The following is a 20,561-nucleotide window of genomic DNA, read 5'->3' as shown; positions in this document are numbered from 1 at the left end:
TTCCAACTCCTTTGTTTCCTACCTGCGGTATGATTAAACCGCACGTGTATTTTCCTATACTTTTATCGTCCACCGAAAACTGAAAAAGTTAGTTATTCAAATCTTTTTATCCATTCTCTGTTCCTTCTTATGCATCCGAGATAAATAGGTAAAAAATTTAATGAAATATACATAATTATCACATCTACGAAAAACGGCAATTGCACCCGAAATTTACCCCGGTTAAAATTGTATCATCATTTTTTTTAACTCGTACGCATGGCCTTACACCATAATGCAATTACGAAAGACCAATCGAATAGTTAGATATCTGTGATAAGGTGGCACAGATGATTTTTATCAAGGCATGGTTAATGAATTAATTAATACCACAGCTAAGTGGCCATACATGTTATATTGAAAGAGAAATGAATATCACAAAATTCGGAAATATGTAAGCTATAAACAGGTGTATTGTAAAGTAGCATAATAATTGCTTGGTTTCGTTCAGAAGAGGATTGAAACTCAGTTTCAAAGTTGATTTCAACACTTTCTTTTTGATGATGGCCAAGTTGCAAAATGGGTGAACATTTTAAGAGGATATATCGATCAGATGGAGGCACGTGTGGGCTATCATACGAAAGAGGGAAGAAATGGAGAGCGTGAGTTACAGAGCATGTCAGATACATTTAGCAGCTGCCAGACCGAGAGGAAAATATCTATGTCTACATTTGCACAAAAACCTGCCCGCTAAATGCAAACAATATCATGCTGCTACTTTTCCGGCAGCCAAACATATTCACCACCATACAAATTTCACTCATTACTGGAGGCTCGCAAAAAAAGCCGTTGTCGTGATTGGTGGTTTTATTGCACTGTGATTGTGACAATTTGGTTTCTTGCTGCTCCGCTACTACGAAGATTAACCGTACTAATAAATAAAATGAAATATTATTTGTGACTAGTCAAAACTAATAAAACGAAAGAATATATTCGGAAAATTGAGGATTTATAACTTCGAAACGACGCGACGGTACTTGATGCAAAAATATCCAATAAAGTCGCCAAAATAAAAAAGTACGACGCTTTTATTTATTGAGCAATTAACGAGGTTCGGTTAAGTTCTGCAGCACATAACACAAAATTTACTGAGTTCATACAACTTATTTGGTTGAATTTCTATATAAAAAAGTAATTAGATACCAAAATTCTGTTTTTTTTCTCTCAGGAAATTCGCCGTCATAAAAAATTGTAGCCTACGATAAACATTTGCCCCGTTGAAAATACAATGCATCCTGTTACCACAAAGGGATAATTCATGCAGTGCAGGGCAATTCTGCACAAAAGAAAGGCTAAACTCCCTCGCAAACCAACCCATGCCGCAGTTTATCACAATCTCGACTCCGCGACGGCGAGTGGTTTGAAAATAGTGGCCCAGACTGAAGGGGTTCCCCGGCACCCACTTCGGGTGCACTCGTGGGCGAGGAAAGAAGAAGATGCAGTGGCCGCGACTGCACGGGCTGGTCGCGCTCACTACACTTCACGGACTACCAACACTCTAACCCCTTCCTCCGCACTTTCTTGCCCCCTCCCACACACCCGCCTCCCACGCCCTGCGCCCCCACCCACTCGACATTCAAATAAGAAGCCCCATCCGGCTAAAGGGGGAGGAATAAGAGGAAGCCCCCCCCCCCCCCCATAGTAGGGGCACTACCCTCTCTTACCATTCCCTCCCTCCTCTCTCCTCGGCGATGCATCATCTGCGGAGCAAGCGGCGGCCTGGTGGGGTGCGAGAGTGCATTGGGAGGAGGTTGGTGCAGATGTGGGAAAGGGGTTACAGCGAGGGAATGTCAGGCCAGAGAGGAGGAAGAGAAGGGGCACGGGGAATTGAGTGAGCATTGCGTGGAAAGAAATGAGGAAACTCTGCTTGAAGCGCAAGAGGGTGGACGCGATGAAGGATTTACACAAAAAAGTCAGCGTGGTTGAGTTGCAGATGGCACGGACGTGGTTCGAGACAACTGGGACATGCATAAATACGCTAGGTTTTACGGGTCGAAGGTAAAACACCATAAGGGGTTGGTCGAAGAAAGACAAAAGACTTGAGAATAATATCGTCGTGACGTAAATTGATGACGATCGTATTAAGGCATTTTTTATTGCCAAAGGATATAGTTTGAGGTAAATTTAGGATAAAATTATTGGTGTCCCATGGTAGGCAGGAAGGAAAATTAAGGTAATATATTTAATGATAAACGAAGATATCGCATTGCCCACAAATTTTATTGTAACAGCTTACTACACTTTCGATTGTTACACAATCATCATCACAATCGAAATAAATCGACACAATTATCGAAACACGAATATTAAGCTATTATAATAAAATTTGTGGGCAATACAATATCTACGTTGATCATTAAATATGTTGTTCCTCGACATCTTTCCGCTAGAAATTGACAATATGTTTAATTCAATTTTTCTATCAATAATTTATCATGAGAATAGCAAGGTGACCATTTAAAGGACGGTACACCAAATTATTTTGCACCAAGTACACCTCTTCTATGCATGATAGCCAGATAAACTTAAAAAAATGGCACACCCAATGCCCAAAAATAAAATAAAATGTTTGCAACAAAGATTTTCTGGTGATTTGTGTGATTTATCATTCTAAATAATTTTTCAGAGCTAATATTTACATAGCAAAATTATGTATTTCATAAAGGGTGGATATAAGTGATACCAGTAGTATAATGAATGAAATGGATTTTTGAAATTCAATTGAATTCATGTACAAGCATAAATAGAACAACCATGGCAAGCGTGAAATATGTGTTATTTTTCTCGATGGCTGTCAACGATTAAAGTTACTCAGATCTCCGTTGCCCCTGTACACAAGACTAAATTTCGCCATGGTAAAAATCATTACCCTTAGTCGGAATTCGAACCCGGATCTCCAAATATCGGTCAGGTATGTTACCAGCTACGCCACCCAGTAATCGTCTTTCAAGTCAATTCCCAGACTGGGATAGCCGAACAATATATTAACTTCTTCCTTTCCTTATTCCTCTGCCCCATTGAATAAAACATTGCTAATCAACGGTTCTAAAATTCATCCAATTATCTATTATACGATGGAACTATAATATGATATCATCGCATTTTAATGCTATAACTACCATGCTATTATCCTCCATCCGTGCCCAACAAGGTCATTTTATTGTAAGGGCTTCTGTATAAAACTGAGGAATTCATTTTTTTGGCATTTTACCTCAACGTCATTCCTGTGATGGTATAAAAAAGCCACTGACAGCATGTGCACAGCGCTACCAAATAATACAAGATCATATTTATCCTTGAAGTTTTCATGCGAGTAATTAAAAATAAATATTGAGTAAGTTCAGGGTGATTTTTTCACATTAATCACTTCTGCACAACTCCGTTCCCAATGATACCTTCCCTTTCAGAAGATTCATTCAACCATTTAACTATAATTTAATAATAAAATTACTTTATATTACACCAGAGCCACAGTAATGAGGATTAATTCTCTATTAAGAGTAATACTGAATTGTATTGGATGAAAATCTAAAGCTATTACATAAAAAATATTGTTTCCTACGAATAATATGGGCCCATTCAAGGTGATAAAAGCATCAGAAATTGCGGAAATACCCGAGCTGTTGATGGTATTCTGAATATTAATACTTCAAAATATATATTTCCTTCTCTGTTCCAGATGTTATGACGTCAAGTAATTGATTTAGCCGATAAATTATAACAACAAATTTTAGGGGAACGCTCTCGTTATATCTTTATTATTAAGCCAATTATTAATAATTCGAGTAAAAATTAGAGAAAGTTATGACTAAAGAAATAATTCTACATTTTAAAAAGCCTACTTATGGAGATATTAAATAATTCTTTTGATCTATCTTTATTTTCCTGGCAATTATGGATACAATGAACATCCTTGGCCTTTAATTTTTTTAGACAATTTAACTAAATAAGTTAGCAAATTACTGGTTTTATTAGTTTCCGTATACTTGAATGATGAGGTGTCGTATCCCACTTTTCAGGTAATCCATATATTAATTTTTGAGAATGAATTATAGTAAGAGAATAACTAGGCCGAATATCTCCTTAAAAATATATTGAAAAATAAAATATGTTCTATGATGTATCATAAGGCACTTACGGAGCGGAAACTACGAAGCGGTATTAAACTGGGTAGTGAAATTATTCAAAGATATGAAGAAATGAAATTAGTGAAATCTCTCAGCAATTGAAGGGGTGGGGGGACTCCAATAATAAAAAAACCGGAAAGAAAGTGGAGTTAAAGCAGTGGGGGGGGGGGGGGCTGAATGGATTCAGTACGCGGAGGGTGGAAGGGGGAGGACGAGGGGCATGTCGGGAAGGCACTTGCATGGGCGTGCGATAGGAAGGAGATGGGTGGGTCGATAAGTCCGCGGGGGACGTGTCCCTTTCTGCCCGGGCCATAAAAAATCTCGTTCTCACGGCGGGGATTCGAAAATTCGCCATCCGATGAGCCGAATATCAAGTGGCCCTGGAGAATGTCGTTGAGTGCCCTTTTCTTCCGTGCTGGAACAGGGAGACGAGATAGATGTGCAAATTTCCCTACACGCTGCGAGCCATGTTTAGGGATGACGGGGAGGCGCTTGTACTCTTAGCGATTTAATGCATCGACGTTTCGTCATGAGGAGAAGGAAGAAACGGCGAATGTAAATTAAGAGCACGCATTAAAAAAGGGTAACAATAAAGGTTTATTTAATTTAACAAATAATTTTAGATCAGTTTTAAGTCTCTTGTCTCTGGGCATGTACCTTCCAAAGATATGGATCATTTTTACAATGAAAGGTTTCAGTTCTCTTGCTCTCTCTTCTCTCACTACAGCATATAATTCTTATTCTTTGAATGCACATCTTTAATGATTAAAACAAGAAAACAGTAAAAATGAGTAATTTCATCATTTGATTAGTATGTTTATGGATGAAATTCTTCTTTATACACGAAAACTTCAAAACTCCGATGCAAATATGGTGGGACTGTATCGTCACTTCACTCTAAATAATTATTTAGGAAATTAAACTAGAAGAAAATGAAAAACTATTTTAGAGTAAAAAATCTTAGATGCACTACAATTGGCATTTAAACAGAAAAATGTATTATCACCTCTCAATTTTACAATATGAATTTCGCATTAATTTTGAGAATTTCAACATTCGATTTTCCTGCTGGATAGTGAGGGAAACAAATGCTGCGCATCACGCACTCACGAGTAGAGAGACTGAATAAAATTCTTTACACATATGATGCCCCGCAAGACCCATCGACGGGAGTTTGGCGGAAAGTGTGAGGACACCAGCGTTAACCTATTCCTATGAGAAAACAAAAAAACTTGGTGCACATAACTTGAAATTCGACTGATCGCTTTCTACTTTGCATATATTAAAATCCTTTACTGTCTGGGGGGATAGGAATTTCTATCCTGATCTATCAGGGAATATATTCTAATTTTTTCGTTTGATGGACCTTGAAATATAACGTTGTTCTAAAGGGATGTGTCGTTCGAAATGATATCTCTTTGTCACTACTCAAGCAAGCGATGAAAACTGGCACGAGATGTCCACATCTTTATCGACTAAAGCCCTAAATATTTAGAATGTTGCTTAACCCTCTCTCTTCGCTCTTGGTACGTTATTTTTTACGAGTCGGGTCACTTTCCTTTGTATTATGTATGGCTCGCGGATTGAATCTTTCTACGCGGGATTTCGTAAAATTTGCTTGCCGCTTATTCGAGGTGCGGCCTGATGAGTGTAACGTGGCATTTTTCTTCTATTTTTCCACTCAATGGCCTTCAAAATACAGGCCAGACGAATCCTAGTTTAATTAATAGTAGTGGGCGTAACTTTGTGGAAGTCTTTTATCGTAGGAATAGAGGAAATAAAAACTTGGCTTTTCCACGTGGTAATTTATTGTGACCATGGTGATATTGTGACCATATTATCAAGGTGATAATGTTACGCAGTAAAGAAACCATGGTCGGTCACAATAAATTACCATGTGGAAATAGCCAAGTTTTTATTTCTTCTATTCATATGAATCCTAGTTTCGCCCATCTCGTCAAATTCTCATAAGGCAAAATAATGCAATTGATTTTTGAATACAGGCAAGATTGACTGAAGTACGCTTTTTGTGAACTGGAAGAGCCTAAGTTAATCTGGAAAATTTATAGGGGAACAGAAACGAAAACAATCTATTATACTGAGCAGTATTCACTGCGCAACAACTAAACTTTAACAATAACGGCTCAATAACGAAAAAGACTAGTTTAAAATGTAAAACACCTATTATCCAAAATGTTTGAACCAAGGGTATTTCTCTCACTGATTGAAAAAAACTTACTTCACTCAAGCTATTCATAAGTGAATAACGGACGCCCCACTATCGATTCTACATTTAAATGAGAATTCTCTTCCTTGTATTTGCCTGAAAATTGAAAAGTGGTTGTTACAGAATGTTTTCAAGTTGATAATTTTTATTGTATAGGGTATTTATTTAGCTGCGAATACCAATAATAATACCATCAGCTTACCTATTCTAAGCACCAAAGGAAATTGATTTGAACCATGATTTTAATGAGCAATTACCTGGATGACTACTTGGGTGATCTATCTTCCTGGAAATAAATAAAAAAACTAAACACTGATTCAGTTAAGGTTTATTTTCAGGTGACAAAGGTAGTATTTCGATTTAACTTTGGTTAAATAAAATTCAAGACTGCTCCATGAAATATGAACTGGTGCCTACAAGGTTATTGTATTTAAGCCTCTCAGTTTGAATTACAGAGTCAAAAATAAAACAAAAATATAAAAATAAGTGTTGACATCACTTAAAACAATATCAGGGGCTCTATTTGACGGCTTAGCGTAAAGCTGAACGAGTATAATGTGATAAATGCATTAATCTGGCTTGAGCTATTCAAAATCAGTAATTCTTTTTATTCAGTATTCACAAACTGCATCTGACCTCCCACATTACTTTTTTTCTCTCATCAGCATCCCTCATATATTGCTAATCATTCGTGTGAATACCATCTATTGTCACTAATCTCACCACCAAGACCATGCGGGACGTTATCTTTTGTATCTTCTACATTATTTCTACTGTATAGATACCTTTTTCTCAACTTATACGCAACCAAACTCTACAAATGAGGTACCAAAATGCACAGAATATATCTGAGAATATGCAACGGCATATCTTACTTCCTAAATATTGCTATTGTTTCCTAAAATTGGTTTTTAAATAATAATAAAAAAACAAAAAAAAAAACAAAAAAAACAAAAACCGGTAAATATTCCTGACGTTAATGGCGCAAAAACTGATACATTTGTTCATTTTCAACAATTTATCGCATTATTTAAATAACTTTTATCAAAATGCGGCTAATTCCTCATTAAAGTCTCTTGTTGATACGTAAGTAAGAGTTTGTGTTTGTGTGTTTGTAAGAGTAAGAGAATGTGCGTTTAACAGAGGATAGTGTAATTACTTCCAATGTTGTGTTTAAAGAGGTCCTCTGACCTCATTTGTACATGAACATTCCAATTAAATTTGTACATAAGACCCTGCCTTTTTTTCTACATTTTAAAATTAGAAACGCGCCTATCCCTCTGTGGACCTGCATTGAAAATTGCGGGGGAAGTCCGCTGGGAGCGGGCGCAGCACGCTCGTTTCTGTTAAATTTCCTAACTATCTCCCTTTCTTATCGGAGGAATATTCCCCAGTTTTCTCAAATCCTGTTTCCTTTATCTGAGAAGGCCTGACAGTAGGTTCAGCGTTGCTTAATTCGATGAAACTCATCCAATGAAATATCTCGTTCTTCAATGTTAATTAGAGGCCTAAAAATTTTAACGCTTTTATACATCCTTATTCGTTCATCAGATATTTATCTTGTAAAACATTATAGAACTAGAAAGAAAATCATATGATTTAAAAATAATATTGATGAAATGATAAGCACCAACCTCAAAATATGCCTTTATTAAGCTCGTAAATTAAAAACGTACCTCTCCCTTAAGTAGGTACTCGGTTTTCACATTGTAACTTGCATAATTCAGCGTCATCAGCTTAATTGAATTATGCGTTCCATTTTATTAGGTTTAATAAACGTTTTCACTCAAGATAGGCCTACTGTAATTTGCTGGGAGAGACCATAAATAAAGAAAATAAATGAGAAAATCTTTGGCTATTTTTATCTAGATGAAGAAATGGTGAAATGAACTGTAGGTATTTGAATGAAACTCGTAACGATGGGTAATTCCAAAATTTAAACGATGATTCTAGGATATCCTCTGCCATGACATTGATCTCTTTCTATCTTATACAATTTGCAACCGTGAGTTCCTTAATTTCCATCTTAGATTAACATTGCATTCAAATTTAATATCATATTACACAATCACGAAATATGAAAAGGTTATTTGTCCGAGTAAAATATGATGCATGAAAAGTGTTGAAAGAATTAATATTAACAATAACCTTGATTAAAGTTGACTTTTATCAATGCAATAAAAGCGTGTCTTTGGAAAAAGGAAATGAGATATCTATCTCATAAATTATGCTTTAGATGATTTAAAGGGGTTTGGTAATTGAAAGGAAACACTATTTTATATTATAGATGAGAAAACGTGTCTTACATGTGTTTTCTTGCATACGCGAATCAGTTTTGATTCAATGAAAAGTGCTTCACATTTCATTCGAAAAATTATTTCAGAATCATGCGCTTTCCCATTTAAAAATTATGCGAGCTCTCACCAAGGCTCACTCAGTCTACTTGTTCAGTCAGCTGGTAATAACATTGTGATGTCTTTTCAATTGCTTCCTATTCTCTTAAATCTTTTGTTACTTATTACTCTTATTTTTCTCCCGGATATCTGTTCACATTTGTGATGAAAGCATGTACATAAATTTCAATCACTCCGTCAAGTAATAACAGATACAAAACGCTCTAAGTATTCTTACACGTATGATTTTCTCAGAGTATTGAATTTTTTAAACTCTTATCCTGTAATTGTACTGAGATATATATACTATATAAAGGCTCTAATACATCTATACGGTAGGTGCTACCTTTTTTTTTTATTACTGTATAGAAAGGTAGTACAATTTCCATAAAAATCGAGTACCGTAAAATATAAAATACCCACCGTAAAATAAATGGCAAGATAGAACTTTTTATTTGGCTTCCTGTTATTTAGAATTTCACAACCTTACCAAAATTTATCCCTCCAAATTTTGGTATGGCAACAATACTTAATGTGTGACGAATATTTTACTGCAGTAAAGTACACTTCATAAGATTCAGTTGAGAAAAATAGAATTATCGTCGGAAGTCAGTATAAATATTTATATACCTTCTTAATTTTTGAACATGCCGAATTAAACCATCACATTTATGGCACTCAGGCCCTCTAAACCAGTCTAAAGCCTGCATTCATTTACGAATTACGATTCTTCACGCGCTGAATGATAACCTGTTTTCATCTCAGGCAGATATTTATTAGGATTGCTTACTAGCACATACGTTTTTGCTGTCACGTGAAACATCTGTTACATTTCTATTCATGCTTCTCTCAGTGCTTGCCTCTTTCGTGCGCTCTCCTTCGGCCTTCGATTCCATTGTCGATGTTTGTCTAGCGACGGCATGCAGACGCATGGGAGGCAATTTGCATCCGAGATGGAAGGGTGGGATATGGGCGAGTCGGAGTGCCATAAGTATAGGAGCGGAGTTTGGAGGGACGCTTGGGGCGGATAGGGCACGACTTAAGGAAAGGATGAACCAACCAAGAAAGAGAGGAAGAGGAAGGATTAGTGTGCTATGGGCAAGCAAAAGTAAGAGGGTGGGTAGTTGAACGAGTAAGACCATATAGGGTAGTAGGGGGGTTGATAGTAGACCCAGACGGGACATGTTCTAAGGGGATGATGGTGATGTCACAAGATGACATTTACATCTCAGGCAACCCACGATTCAGCCCAGAAGCGAAAGGACCCAGCAGAATAAAATGACCGCTCTGGGGTTGAAAAGGACAAGGGTTGGGGAGAGAGGGGGGCTGAAGGGTGAAGGGACACCAGAGGGGGGGGGGTAGTCCCACGGCTGTTACAGTGAGGAGATTAGGAAAAGGACAGGGGCCCCGAATCGGTCGAAGTTCGACCAACCCCCTTCGGACCCTCTGAGGAGACGGCTTGGAGGGGACTGCATTGTATCAATACGATTCGAGGAGGGTTGGAAACAAGCCCCGGGGAATGGGAGGGGAGGCTGAGGAGGGGGACTTTAAGTCAGGAAGGGTTCACTTGCCTCGGCGACGACGCGGCATGGTGAGCGCACAGCCCCGCGGCATCCAATTATGTTCCCGCGACTCGGGCGAACTCCGAGGAGGATTATTGGAAATGAAGGCGGAGTGAATTATGGGGGTCTTTCATCTCGACTCCTTGAAGGGTCGTGGCGGGACGGATGCTGATCTGCTTGCGTGATCTCCCCCCCCCCCCCACTCTCTCTCTCATGCCCCCATTCGCTCGCTCATCCCGCTCACAATTATTTTTTTCAACTCCGTCTCACCCCATCTTCTACGCTGATGGAGCGTTGGCGTCTGAATTTCAAGTCTCTCCTTCAACTCTGGGATTACTACAATACTAAAAATTAAATTAATATTATTCCGAAGCTAACTATGCCAAAACCAGCTCTGGGACTACTACAATACCAAGTATCAAATTAATATTGTTACGCAGTTAACCATGCCAAAAGCCACAAAAAACTTAGTCACATTTCTGATGCAAAAGATTGCATCTTCCCGAGTGAAACTGTTGGGGGATGAGGAACAATTATTCTAGAGCACTTTGAAGCCTAGAATCGCCTAAACTACACAATGGTAGCCAGTTCTACTGAATTTTCCCACCAATGCATATATATTAGTTCATATAGATGAACAGCATGAATGTAAAATGTCTGCATCAACAAATTAGTACCTGAGCATAACAATATTTCATTCCCTACTACTATTTTTATGATACCTCTTACCGTGAGCGAGTTTAATCGATTGTTTTTAAACTACTCATGCGTAGTAAAGCTTGAATTTTAATAGCGACTGAATTCAGTTTGTTACAACTATGTTTCAAGATTATTCTAAAATTTTCTGAGACAGTCTTTAACTTCCAGATGTTGCAGTCGCGTTCGCCATAAATCCATAAATCAGAGATCCTCCAGTCTAACATACCGGTCTCCTTCGATATCATTTTGCGGTCTCGCGTACGTGAGCACCAAGAAGAAATAATATGATGAGGAGATTTGGAGGAATACGTGCCTTTGGTTATAGGGGAAGGGAAAAGTAAAAAAAAAACCGTTGGGGAGCGGAATGGACTGGAATGCTGAGGGCCAGGATCGGCCGCGGCTTATCAACCATCGGAATGCGTGAATGCACCACTTTGTTTACACACGCCTCCCTCATTTTCTTCAAAAATTGAGGTAAAAATGGATGTGGTTGGATGAGGAAAGGGATTTTGTAAAATGAAAGGGTCTACACTAACCTCCATTGTTTTCCTTTTCAGTTTCATAGAACATTGAAGGAAAAAGTCAAGTGATTGTAATAAAGATCAGTCAATAACTAATATGAAATCGTGAACAATATAAAGCCTAAAGACTCATCTCAAGTAAAATATTTCATCTAAACGGTGAAATCTTCTTTGGCTATATAGCCTAATTACCATTACAGAAGGTAATAAGGATTCAATCTTCTATATTATTTCTACTGTATAGATACCTTTTTCTCAACTTATACGCAACCAAACTCTACAAAATGAGGGACCACAATGCACAGAATTTATCAGAGAACATGCGACGGCATATCTAACTTCCTAAATATTGCTATTGTTTCCTAAAAATGGTTTTTAAATAATAAAAAAAACAAAAAAAACTGTAAATATTCCTGACGTTAACGGCGCAGAAACTGATACATTTGTTCATTTGCAACAAAATCTCGCATTCTTTAAATAACTTTTATCAAAATGCGGCTAATTCCACATTCAAGTCTCCTGTTGATACGAAAGTATGAGTCATCATGTGCGTTTAACAGAGGATAGTGTAATTACTTCCAATGTTGTGTTTAAAGAGGTCCTCTGACCTCATTTGTACATGAACATTCCAATTAAATTTGTACATAAGACCCTGCCTTTTTTTCTACATTTTAAAATTAGAAACGCGCCTATCCCTCTGTGGGCCAGCATTGAAAAGAGCGGGCGCAGCACGCTCGTTTATTCATTATTACACGGAGCCACTTCCAGGATTATGAATTACTTTCGAAGAAGATAACATGAAAATGCATGAAATATACGGAGATCACTCATGATAAACCATTTATTGCTCTTCTTTGGATTCAATTTAAGCCGAACGTAGTTCCATTGCCAGAGATCACAGCTCACTTTAATAGCTGGCTCGAGTTAACCAAAGTACGACTTTAGATTATTGTTAGTGGATATAAATCAACGGAAAATACTTCTATCTTAAATATGTGATATCATTTTCGAACATCTTATGTTTTCGTGCTGGAATACGTACAGAATTTCACCTTGTGAATGCTGCAACAGCAATTGAGATGCAAAGAGATAAAAAAGGAATCTATGCTCTGTTCACTCAGTTAATTGGGTCTATAAACGTGGGAAAAAGATTATACCCCCTCATTTATAAATGATACAGATACACAGATAAAGATACACAGTCATAAATACGAAATTTCTTTGCAATGTTTATTATAATAAGCGTTAGTTGTGGTTTTAAGCTCGTCAAGTGCCCTCAAACACACCATTATTTCCAGGAAAAATTCATGTATAGTCTGATAATATTATAATACCGGTGGGAATCTCCATGCCCTATTCTTCCTTGGCTTGGCTGAGTTTTATTTGTAAACACCATTTTTCCTAAAAATTGATTAGTCAAATAAGATAGCGTCCTAAGATACTAGAGATGATACCACGTGGTAAAGTGCCAAAGCGCTAATTATCGGAATCGCACCATCTGTGAAAATATGGTGAATAAAATAATGATTCTGGTACAACAGGTAATAGCATCTTAATGGCTATAATTACGTCCCTGAGGTGGGGGACCATCATTTTACACCTTCCTTTTCACAATCGCAGCCATCTCGGTAGTTTCAGGGTAGCGGAACTATTAATTCACTCCCTCATGAATTTTAGGTAGTGTGGTATCCAAAACATACTGGAAAAGTTACATAATAGTTATAAATTACATAGCCGTCTCCGTTATAATCAGCTCAATTGTTACCGATGGTACAGTGATTCATCTTAAGTAGTGTGCTCTCTTTACTGCATGGAATAAGAAAAAGTTGATTGCTGAAGTTTCTTAATAAGAAATAAATATAAGATACCATGTAAGTAATAAATAGAACCCTCAGTTATTGGATCACTAAATTTATGTAAATGAATGAAAAATGAGTCTTTTGGTGTAAGCATACGATTTAGACATAGTTAAAGGTAGGTTGACGACATTTTGAAGATAAAAATTAAAGTCATCTGTGCTATAAGGGCACTCCGGATGGCGGAGGTCGTGGATGGAGTGGGTTGGTATTTGTAACAGAGAATATAGGGTAGGGAAAACGATCACTGGTACAATTACCACGCGTTAATCATAGTTCTCTCACATATGAAAAGGAGATATGTAGGCAGTATGCCTCCCAAAAAATTGGTTCCATTAACTGTTTTGCTTAGTGATACCAAGCTTTATCTTTACTGCAAAAGAGCCAAAAGGTGAAAAAATAAATGAAATTTCGTCAATATCTTCTATTACGACTAAGCATCCCCAAAATCACGAACACACGAATCGAAGCATCACAACAGCCAACCAAATGATTTTATTTATTTATTTATTTGAGGAGTTGCTCACATACAGCGTTTCTGCCTATTTATAGTGACGCAGTAACAAACATGAATTTTAACATAAAAAATCTGAACAAAGAGTACAGGCAGATAGTAAAGAATAAAATAGAAGGCACGAGGAAAGGGAGGTTTATTTATTAGCCGAGGAATGGGACATGGCGGGTTCGACAAATGAGTTTAAGGGCAGAAAAAACGGATCAATATTGTTTGGTAATGAATTGAGCAGGGAGCAAAGGCGGTGTTGGAGTGAGCGTTTAACGAGGGATAGTCTAGGGAAAGGCGTATGGAGTAAGGAATGTGTACGAGTGGATCGGCAAAGCACTCTGAAATTAATGGATGAAAGCAAATCAGGAAAATCAATGTGTGAATTTAGAACATTGTTAATAAGTTTTAAATCTGTTTTAATCCTTTGTTGGCAGAGATCAGTGATTGATAGAGAAGATAGGAGTGAGCTGGTGGACATATCACGTAAGTGGGGAACTCTGTGTCTTACGATTCTGGCGAAGAAGCTAGTAATACTGTCAAGAGAGGTGAGATTAGAGGGAGCTACGGTGGACCATATGGGAGAGCAATATCCGGTGACTGGAAGGATAAATGTTGAGAAGTATGATTTTAGAGCTGTGGGATCGGTTATTTCGGTTATCGGTTATTTCCAGAGTTTATACGTTTAAATGTGTCATCTGTGCATGTCACGTAAAGCAAGTATAATGTTTAATGTTTTAAACTCTACAAAAGATTAAAAAAGAGGATTTTTGATCAGAGTAGGGTCTACCGAAGCATCCCTTTGGTACTACTTTTCGCCCCATCTGCCCAGATTAGATGCGTCCTAATTGGTTACTTTGGTTGTGATTTTTAGTTTCTTTGGGAGAATCTCATGTGCTAGTAACTTTTTATTTTAGATGCATTCGTGCCCATTGTCAACTGATAATTAAAGTGGAGAGATTCTGTAAGTAATTTTTCAAAACTAATAAGTGGAGTGAGTAATACCATGTGCCAAGTTAAGCAAAATACTCAAAGCGAAGTTTCGAAATCCAAGCATTGCTCTTCAACTCGTTCATTTAATTTAAAGCATTTAATTAAATAAATAAAAAACAATAATTTATGCTTGAGGCTATTTTATATTATTTGCCAAAGCTTCCTTACATATGGATAACATTTTTGTGAGATTTATGATAGAGGTAGGACACTAAAAAAACTTTTCAGCTTAGTCTGACTAAATTTGAAGAATTCACTACTTTCCATCATTTCACGAATCAATTACTTGATTATTTTTTATTTGACTGAACAGCTTGACAGGCTAAGCTGCTTTGCATCCATTTCACGGAGATAACAGCCTAAATGATTATTTCAATAAAAAATTTGCATTTAATATCTTTACATATTCATGGAATTGCATATCAATCCCTTACGGCCTATCAAATACTTACATCTACATTATATTTGTACATTTTAATCGATCAACAATTTTTCGACTAATGTAGACCCGGGATTCACTATCTCACAGATGCAATCACAAACTCTATGTTTAATTACCGTCGTAAATGCGAAAATGCTGCTAGAAGAAATGAATGGAGGTATTATTCACAATCAAGACACCGTAAACTTATAATAATCATGCAGATAAACGTATTTTGCTTTCAGTACTATTTTCATAGGCTGGTACAGCTAATTTTTCGAACATAAAAATATAGATGTTTAATTCCGGGTAAAGCGTATACATTTATCTTATTACTAGGTCAACATGCTAATAATCAGAAAATATTTTCTTGCAAACTTTGAAGAAAGATTGTAATTTCTTTGTCAAACAAAAGCATGAAATATTTCGCGATAATGAAATAATAACTCTTTCGGTAAAATAGGAAGTTCAGGCATGAAAGTGCGGAGACTCCGCTGAGTTATTATTTAATTATCGTGAATTTTTTTGATTTTACTATCCAAAATTCAAGCGGTACTAACGTAATGGCAGGGACGAAAACAGCTCCACTCTTATTTTCATGGTGAATTTTTAAATTTTTTATTGCTGTTAAAAAAGGCAGTTGTTGGCTCTTAGTGAGACGTCACAATTCCTAAAAGAATTCTGTAAGAAGCTCATTCAGGACCTATCATCACCACCATGGATCTCTTGGGAAATTACACCACTTTCACCCTCTCGTTGGAGTATCGTTTGATTCCTCCATACACCCACAATCTCTCATCATCCATTCCGGGTCCTAAAACTCTTCGCTCGCTCTTCCTCACCTCTTCTCGACCTCGTGACACAGTACCTATCCTCCACCTCCGCACCGCATCCGTATTGATTTAGTCATTAGCAGGATCGTCTTAGCATAGGGACTGCGAGAGAAAGGAAAGAGAGAGAAGGGGTTATAGCGGGCGGGAGAAGGATGTGTGTGGGAGTTAAGAAGGATGGAGAGTTGTGGAGGAAGGCTAAGGGCGGGGTCGCCTTGGGAGAGGAAATGAAGCGACTCCCCTAGGCCACCCCCCGCGGCCCGACTCCAACCCGCTGCGGGGGCCACGGGGGGCGGAAGGGAAGGAGGAGGAGGAGGAAGCTGTGAGAGATAAAGGCAGAGAGGGGGAGTGCTTGTCGTCGGTGGAGAGAGAGTGGACAGTGGGTGTAGAGTGGGCGGGGCGGGAGAGGGGCAGATTAAAAAGAAAGCAGAGGCGTGGAGCCTAGAGAGAGAGGGAGAGTGAGAGAGAGAGGATGGATGGGAAAGCAATGGAGGAAGGCGGTTGGGCTGATGGAGGCAAGAATAATGCATACATGGAGGTCCTAACGACCGGTTGAGCACCGGGGGAGAATTACAACGTGGAGGAGTTAAGTAAGAGACAGGGCGGGTGGAGGGAGGAAGAGATGGGTGGAGTGCGCGAGGCGATAAGAAGAGTGAAGAGGTGTATTCAGGAGAGGAGAGCGGTGTTGTTTGCACGAGAGAGAGGAGGAGGGAAGAAAGTTAGAGGCCGTGCGAATGATGGTGTGCATGCAAAAGGGATGGATGTAGAAGAAGGGAGGGAGAGATAGAGAGGGAGAAAACAATTCTAAGGGCTTGTGTTAGATGGAGGATAGGAGAAATCGTTTGCTTGTTGGCCGAAGATAAAAAGGAGAGAGAAGGAAATGAGCAAGGAGAGTGGAGCGGAAAAACACGTAAGCTTGTGAGAGAGGGAGCGTGCAGGTGACGGAAGGTCAAGTTGGCCGTGTAAGGCGGAGAAAGAGTGGGGTAGAGTATAACGAATGAAGAGAGAGAGAGAATGGATGTGTAAGGGAGAGGGAAGAGGAGGGAGAGTAGGCAGAGCAAAGAGAGGAGAGGATAGGAAGTATTAGATTTACGACCGTGGTACTGGTTTCGATTAAAAGAAAAAGGGGGATGCCGTGAATAAATCACAGCGTGTGCTTGGGTGGGAGGAGGGGGGAGGAGGAGGCGGCTTGGTGTGGGATGCTGGGAGTGAAGGACCGTGTGGAGGTGAATCTGGTCCGGAGTCCCTCCATCTTTCTCCGCGCGCGTGAAGGAGAAGTTTGGCCTGGAACTAAGCAAAGGGTGCTGCGGAGTGGAGGGGGGGGGGGGGGTTGGGGGTCCAGGGAGGCTGAAGAGGGCTGCCGGTAGGCCAAGGAGAGTGGGATGACTCTGATGTAGGTGTGGTCGGGTGCCGAGCTATGGCGGAGCGGTCCCTCGGCTGAAGTCAGCTAGGAGGATTTTTCAGAGAGCTAGAAATACGAATGAGTGATATCGGTGATAAAAATGCCGAAAGTTTTCCCGAGCCGACCGCTGCTGCGATCCTTCATTTCGATCCCTTAGTCATCTTAAGAGTCCCTCATCCCTTTAAGAGTAAGACGGGGAGACGGCCGCGAACAAAAAAGGCTCCCTCTGGATGAAGAATGAAAACAGAAGCCCGAGCAACATACCGCTTGCAGCAGGGGGTAGGGAAAAGATGGTAAGGGCTGAGAGATTAGTGGCCTCTTATGGTCTCTGCGAGTCTCGGCTTGAATGGAGTCATGCTTTGGAAAAAAATTAATACCACTCACTCGTGGGTTTCGATGGATGAATGCCATTTAGCGCAACCTTATTTATTTGCATCCCACTAATAACTCTACGAAGAAAAAGCTTCCCTTACATTCTCACGGCCCCACTGAACAAAGAACTGAAGGAGGAATATCTTTGGTAGTGACGTCTGGGGATACGATTTCATTTTATCTTTGCTATACACAATAACCAGCATGGGTACAAAATATAACGTAATAGGACATACGAGCAGAAAATTATGGAATCTAAGAAAAAATCCTAATCTCCTCTGCTTTTAACAACAGGGGAGAACAAATTAAAAATAACAAGATAACTCAGGTTCTCTCAACTCTGGAGAGGGATAAAAATGCGTGCACTTGGAAAAATATTTTCTCAATAAAAAGTAGGATTACGAGTAGGTTTATTTCAATAATAAAGTACCACAGTATCCGTTTAATTTGCTAATTCACTCCCGGAAAATTTCCGAAACCCAAGAACACACTATTTAAATAGGTTTTAATTGCTTCATTATGCCTCTTTTATTAGCAACGGACATTCATGTTTGAAATGATACCTTAAAGTAGACGGTTAATTGAATGGATGATATCAATATTACGTATTCTCTAGGAAAAGACAATATTATTAGATTGCTAGGATAATTATCATTGGTCAATTGCTTTCCTCCGGTGTCACTAAATGTTATCTCCTTGAGTGGTTAGTTAATCTTATTCCTGTGGTCATATGGAATTAATCCCATGCTCCATTGCAATTATTTAAGGAAAGACACTCCACAAAATGTAAAGGCAAAGCATGTTAGTGAGCAATAAGTAATTTTTAATTCACTGCCGTGCCAAAACTTTGATTATCAATGTTCGTAATAGATGCTGATGAATATTTTGGTTTACATAACATTTAGGGCGTCATACATCAAGAAGTCTTGGTAAAATCACTGATTACAGCAAATTGCGAGAGCTGATACACGACATGACGCTAGTGAGGAAAGCTCCTATACTCTATTTGTTTTGTCTCTTGTGCCAACGAAGTCTTATATATTTGGAAATGATGTGAATCTATATCTTCTAATCTCCCATTCCTATACATAGTGTTACTATCGTGAGCTTACATTTTTAATGATACCAATTTGACCAAACCTCTTTTAAAAGGTAACTTATTTTTGCTTGGCGTTTTCATTATATTGCTTAAAAATTATTTTCTTGTGATTCTGAAATAAGATTAAGTATTTTTTCATTCAAAGTACCATTTAAACTAATTAAAAAGTATGCGTACATCAAATTTTGTTCATGGTACTTACGTTTCGCTGCAAAGATTTCCTTTTATTTAACGCAAAGGGATATGCGTTAAGAAATCAATTACCCTTCCAAGATTCAAACCTTGTCAAATTAATTTCTTGCACATCATAACTCACTAAACTTCGACTACGGAAATCATTTCAAGTATATAAGACTACAGAGTTTAGAGGTAGCTTCTTAAATTACGGCCAAACTGTTACCACCTAGGGGAAATGAATCTGTTCAACATACACAATGGCAACGTTTCGATGAAGACTGCTGGGGCGAGTGATATTCGTCATAGCTTAACGGAAATTTCCCTCCACGTTTTTACCATAAGCGTGGCTTTAGGCGTTACGTACTCACGCACAAAAAAGTCTGTGGCTTCACTCCATAACTCCTCCCAGATTACCCATGCAAACCCCCACTTCTTTATTCCGTCGAGGAAAAAAGCAATATCCTTCCATAGAAAAGAAGCTCATCGACTTGGATTTCAAGGGGAGCGCGATAATACGGCTCGAATTCAATTTCTTTCATTTCTCCCGTTAGTTTTATTGCCTAAATCTCCCTCTCTCGCAGCCAATTTGATAGAAGAAACGACTTGAAGTGCGGGCGTGCATGGGTAGGCAATTTCTCGCCATACAAAAGGACTCGGTTCCCAACTTTTTAATTTTAAAACTTCTTCCCCCAGAGGATCCGTGGACCACCCGAGCACCTAACCATCCTCATTCGCTTACCCCCACCCCTACCAAAAGCCCCTCTCCTCCACCCCCACCACTCCTCCCTAAGCACCAATCCATCCAATCACCAACTCCGCCTTTGCGTCCTCCGGAAGTGGGGCTTTCGACACCACCTTGGAGAGAAGTGTGCCGGGTTGCGTCTCCACACCCCTACCACTTTCGACCCACCCCCTACCCACAGTTCCCTGCGGGCCCAATAATCCTCGGGGCTTGACAGACATTTTATCCCTTCGCCCTCAAAGCGGCCCTAATGGATCCATCGCGGGGACCTTCATTTCCTTCCCAAGGCATTCATATTCCAGGGGATCGTCGCGCTAAACCATCTGTGACTGCGTATTTGATCACATAAATAGCTCATTACGTCTTGGGATTTGCAATCAGAGAGGAAAAAAAGATTGGAAATAAATTACGTAACCGTGAGCTGACGCTTCGTACGAAAGGATTTGGTATCGCTATTCTGGATAAATTCGTGAGGCTGAAAGAAAATTGGTTACGAGTGATGTGACAGTTCTGGAACTTTGTCCGACAGCTGTTCAAAATCAATGAATCAATGACCTATGACTAAACATATTTTCTTCTAATAATATTTTCGTGTATGA

The sequence above is a fragment of the Ischnura elegans genome, chromosome 1, assembly GCF_921293095.1.
Source record: "Ischnura elegans chromosome 1, ioIscEleg1.1, whole genome shotgun sequence".
NCBI classification, from domain to species: domain Eukaryota; kingdom Metazoa; phylum Arthropoda; class Insecta; order Odonata; family Coenagrionidae; genus Ischnura; species Ischnura elegans.
The sequence above is the reverse complement of the archived record's forward strand: the minus strand, read 5'-3'. Positions refer to the sequence as shown.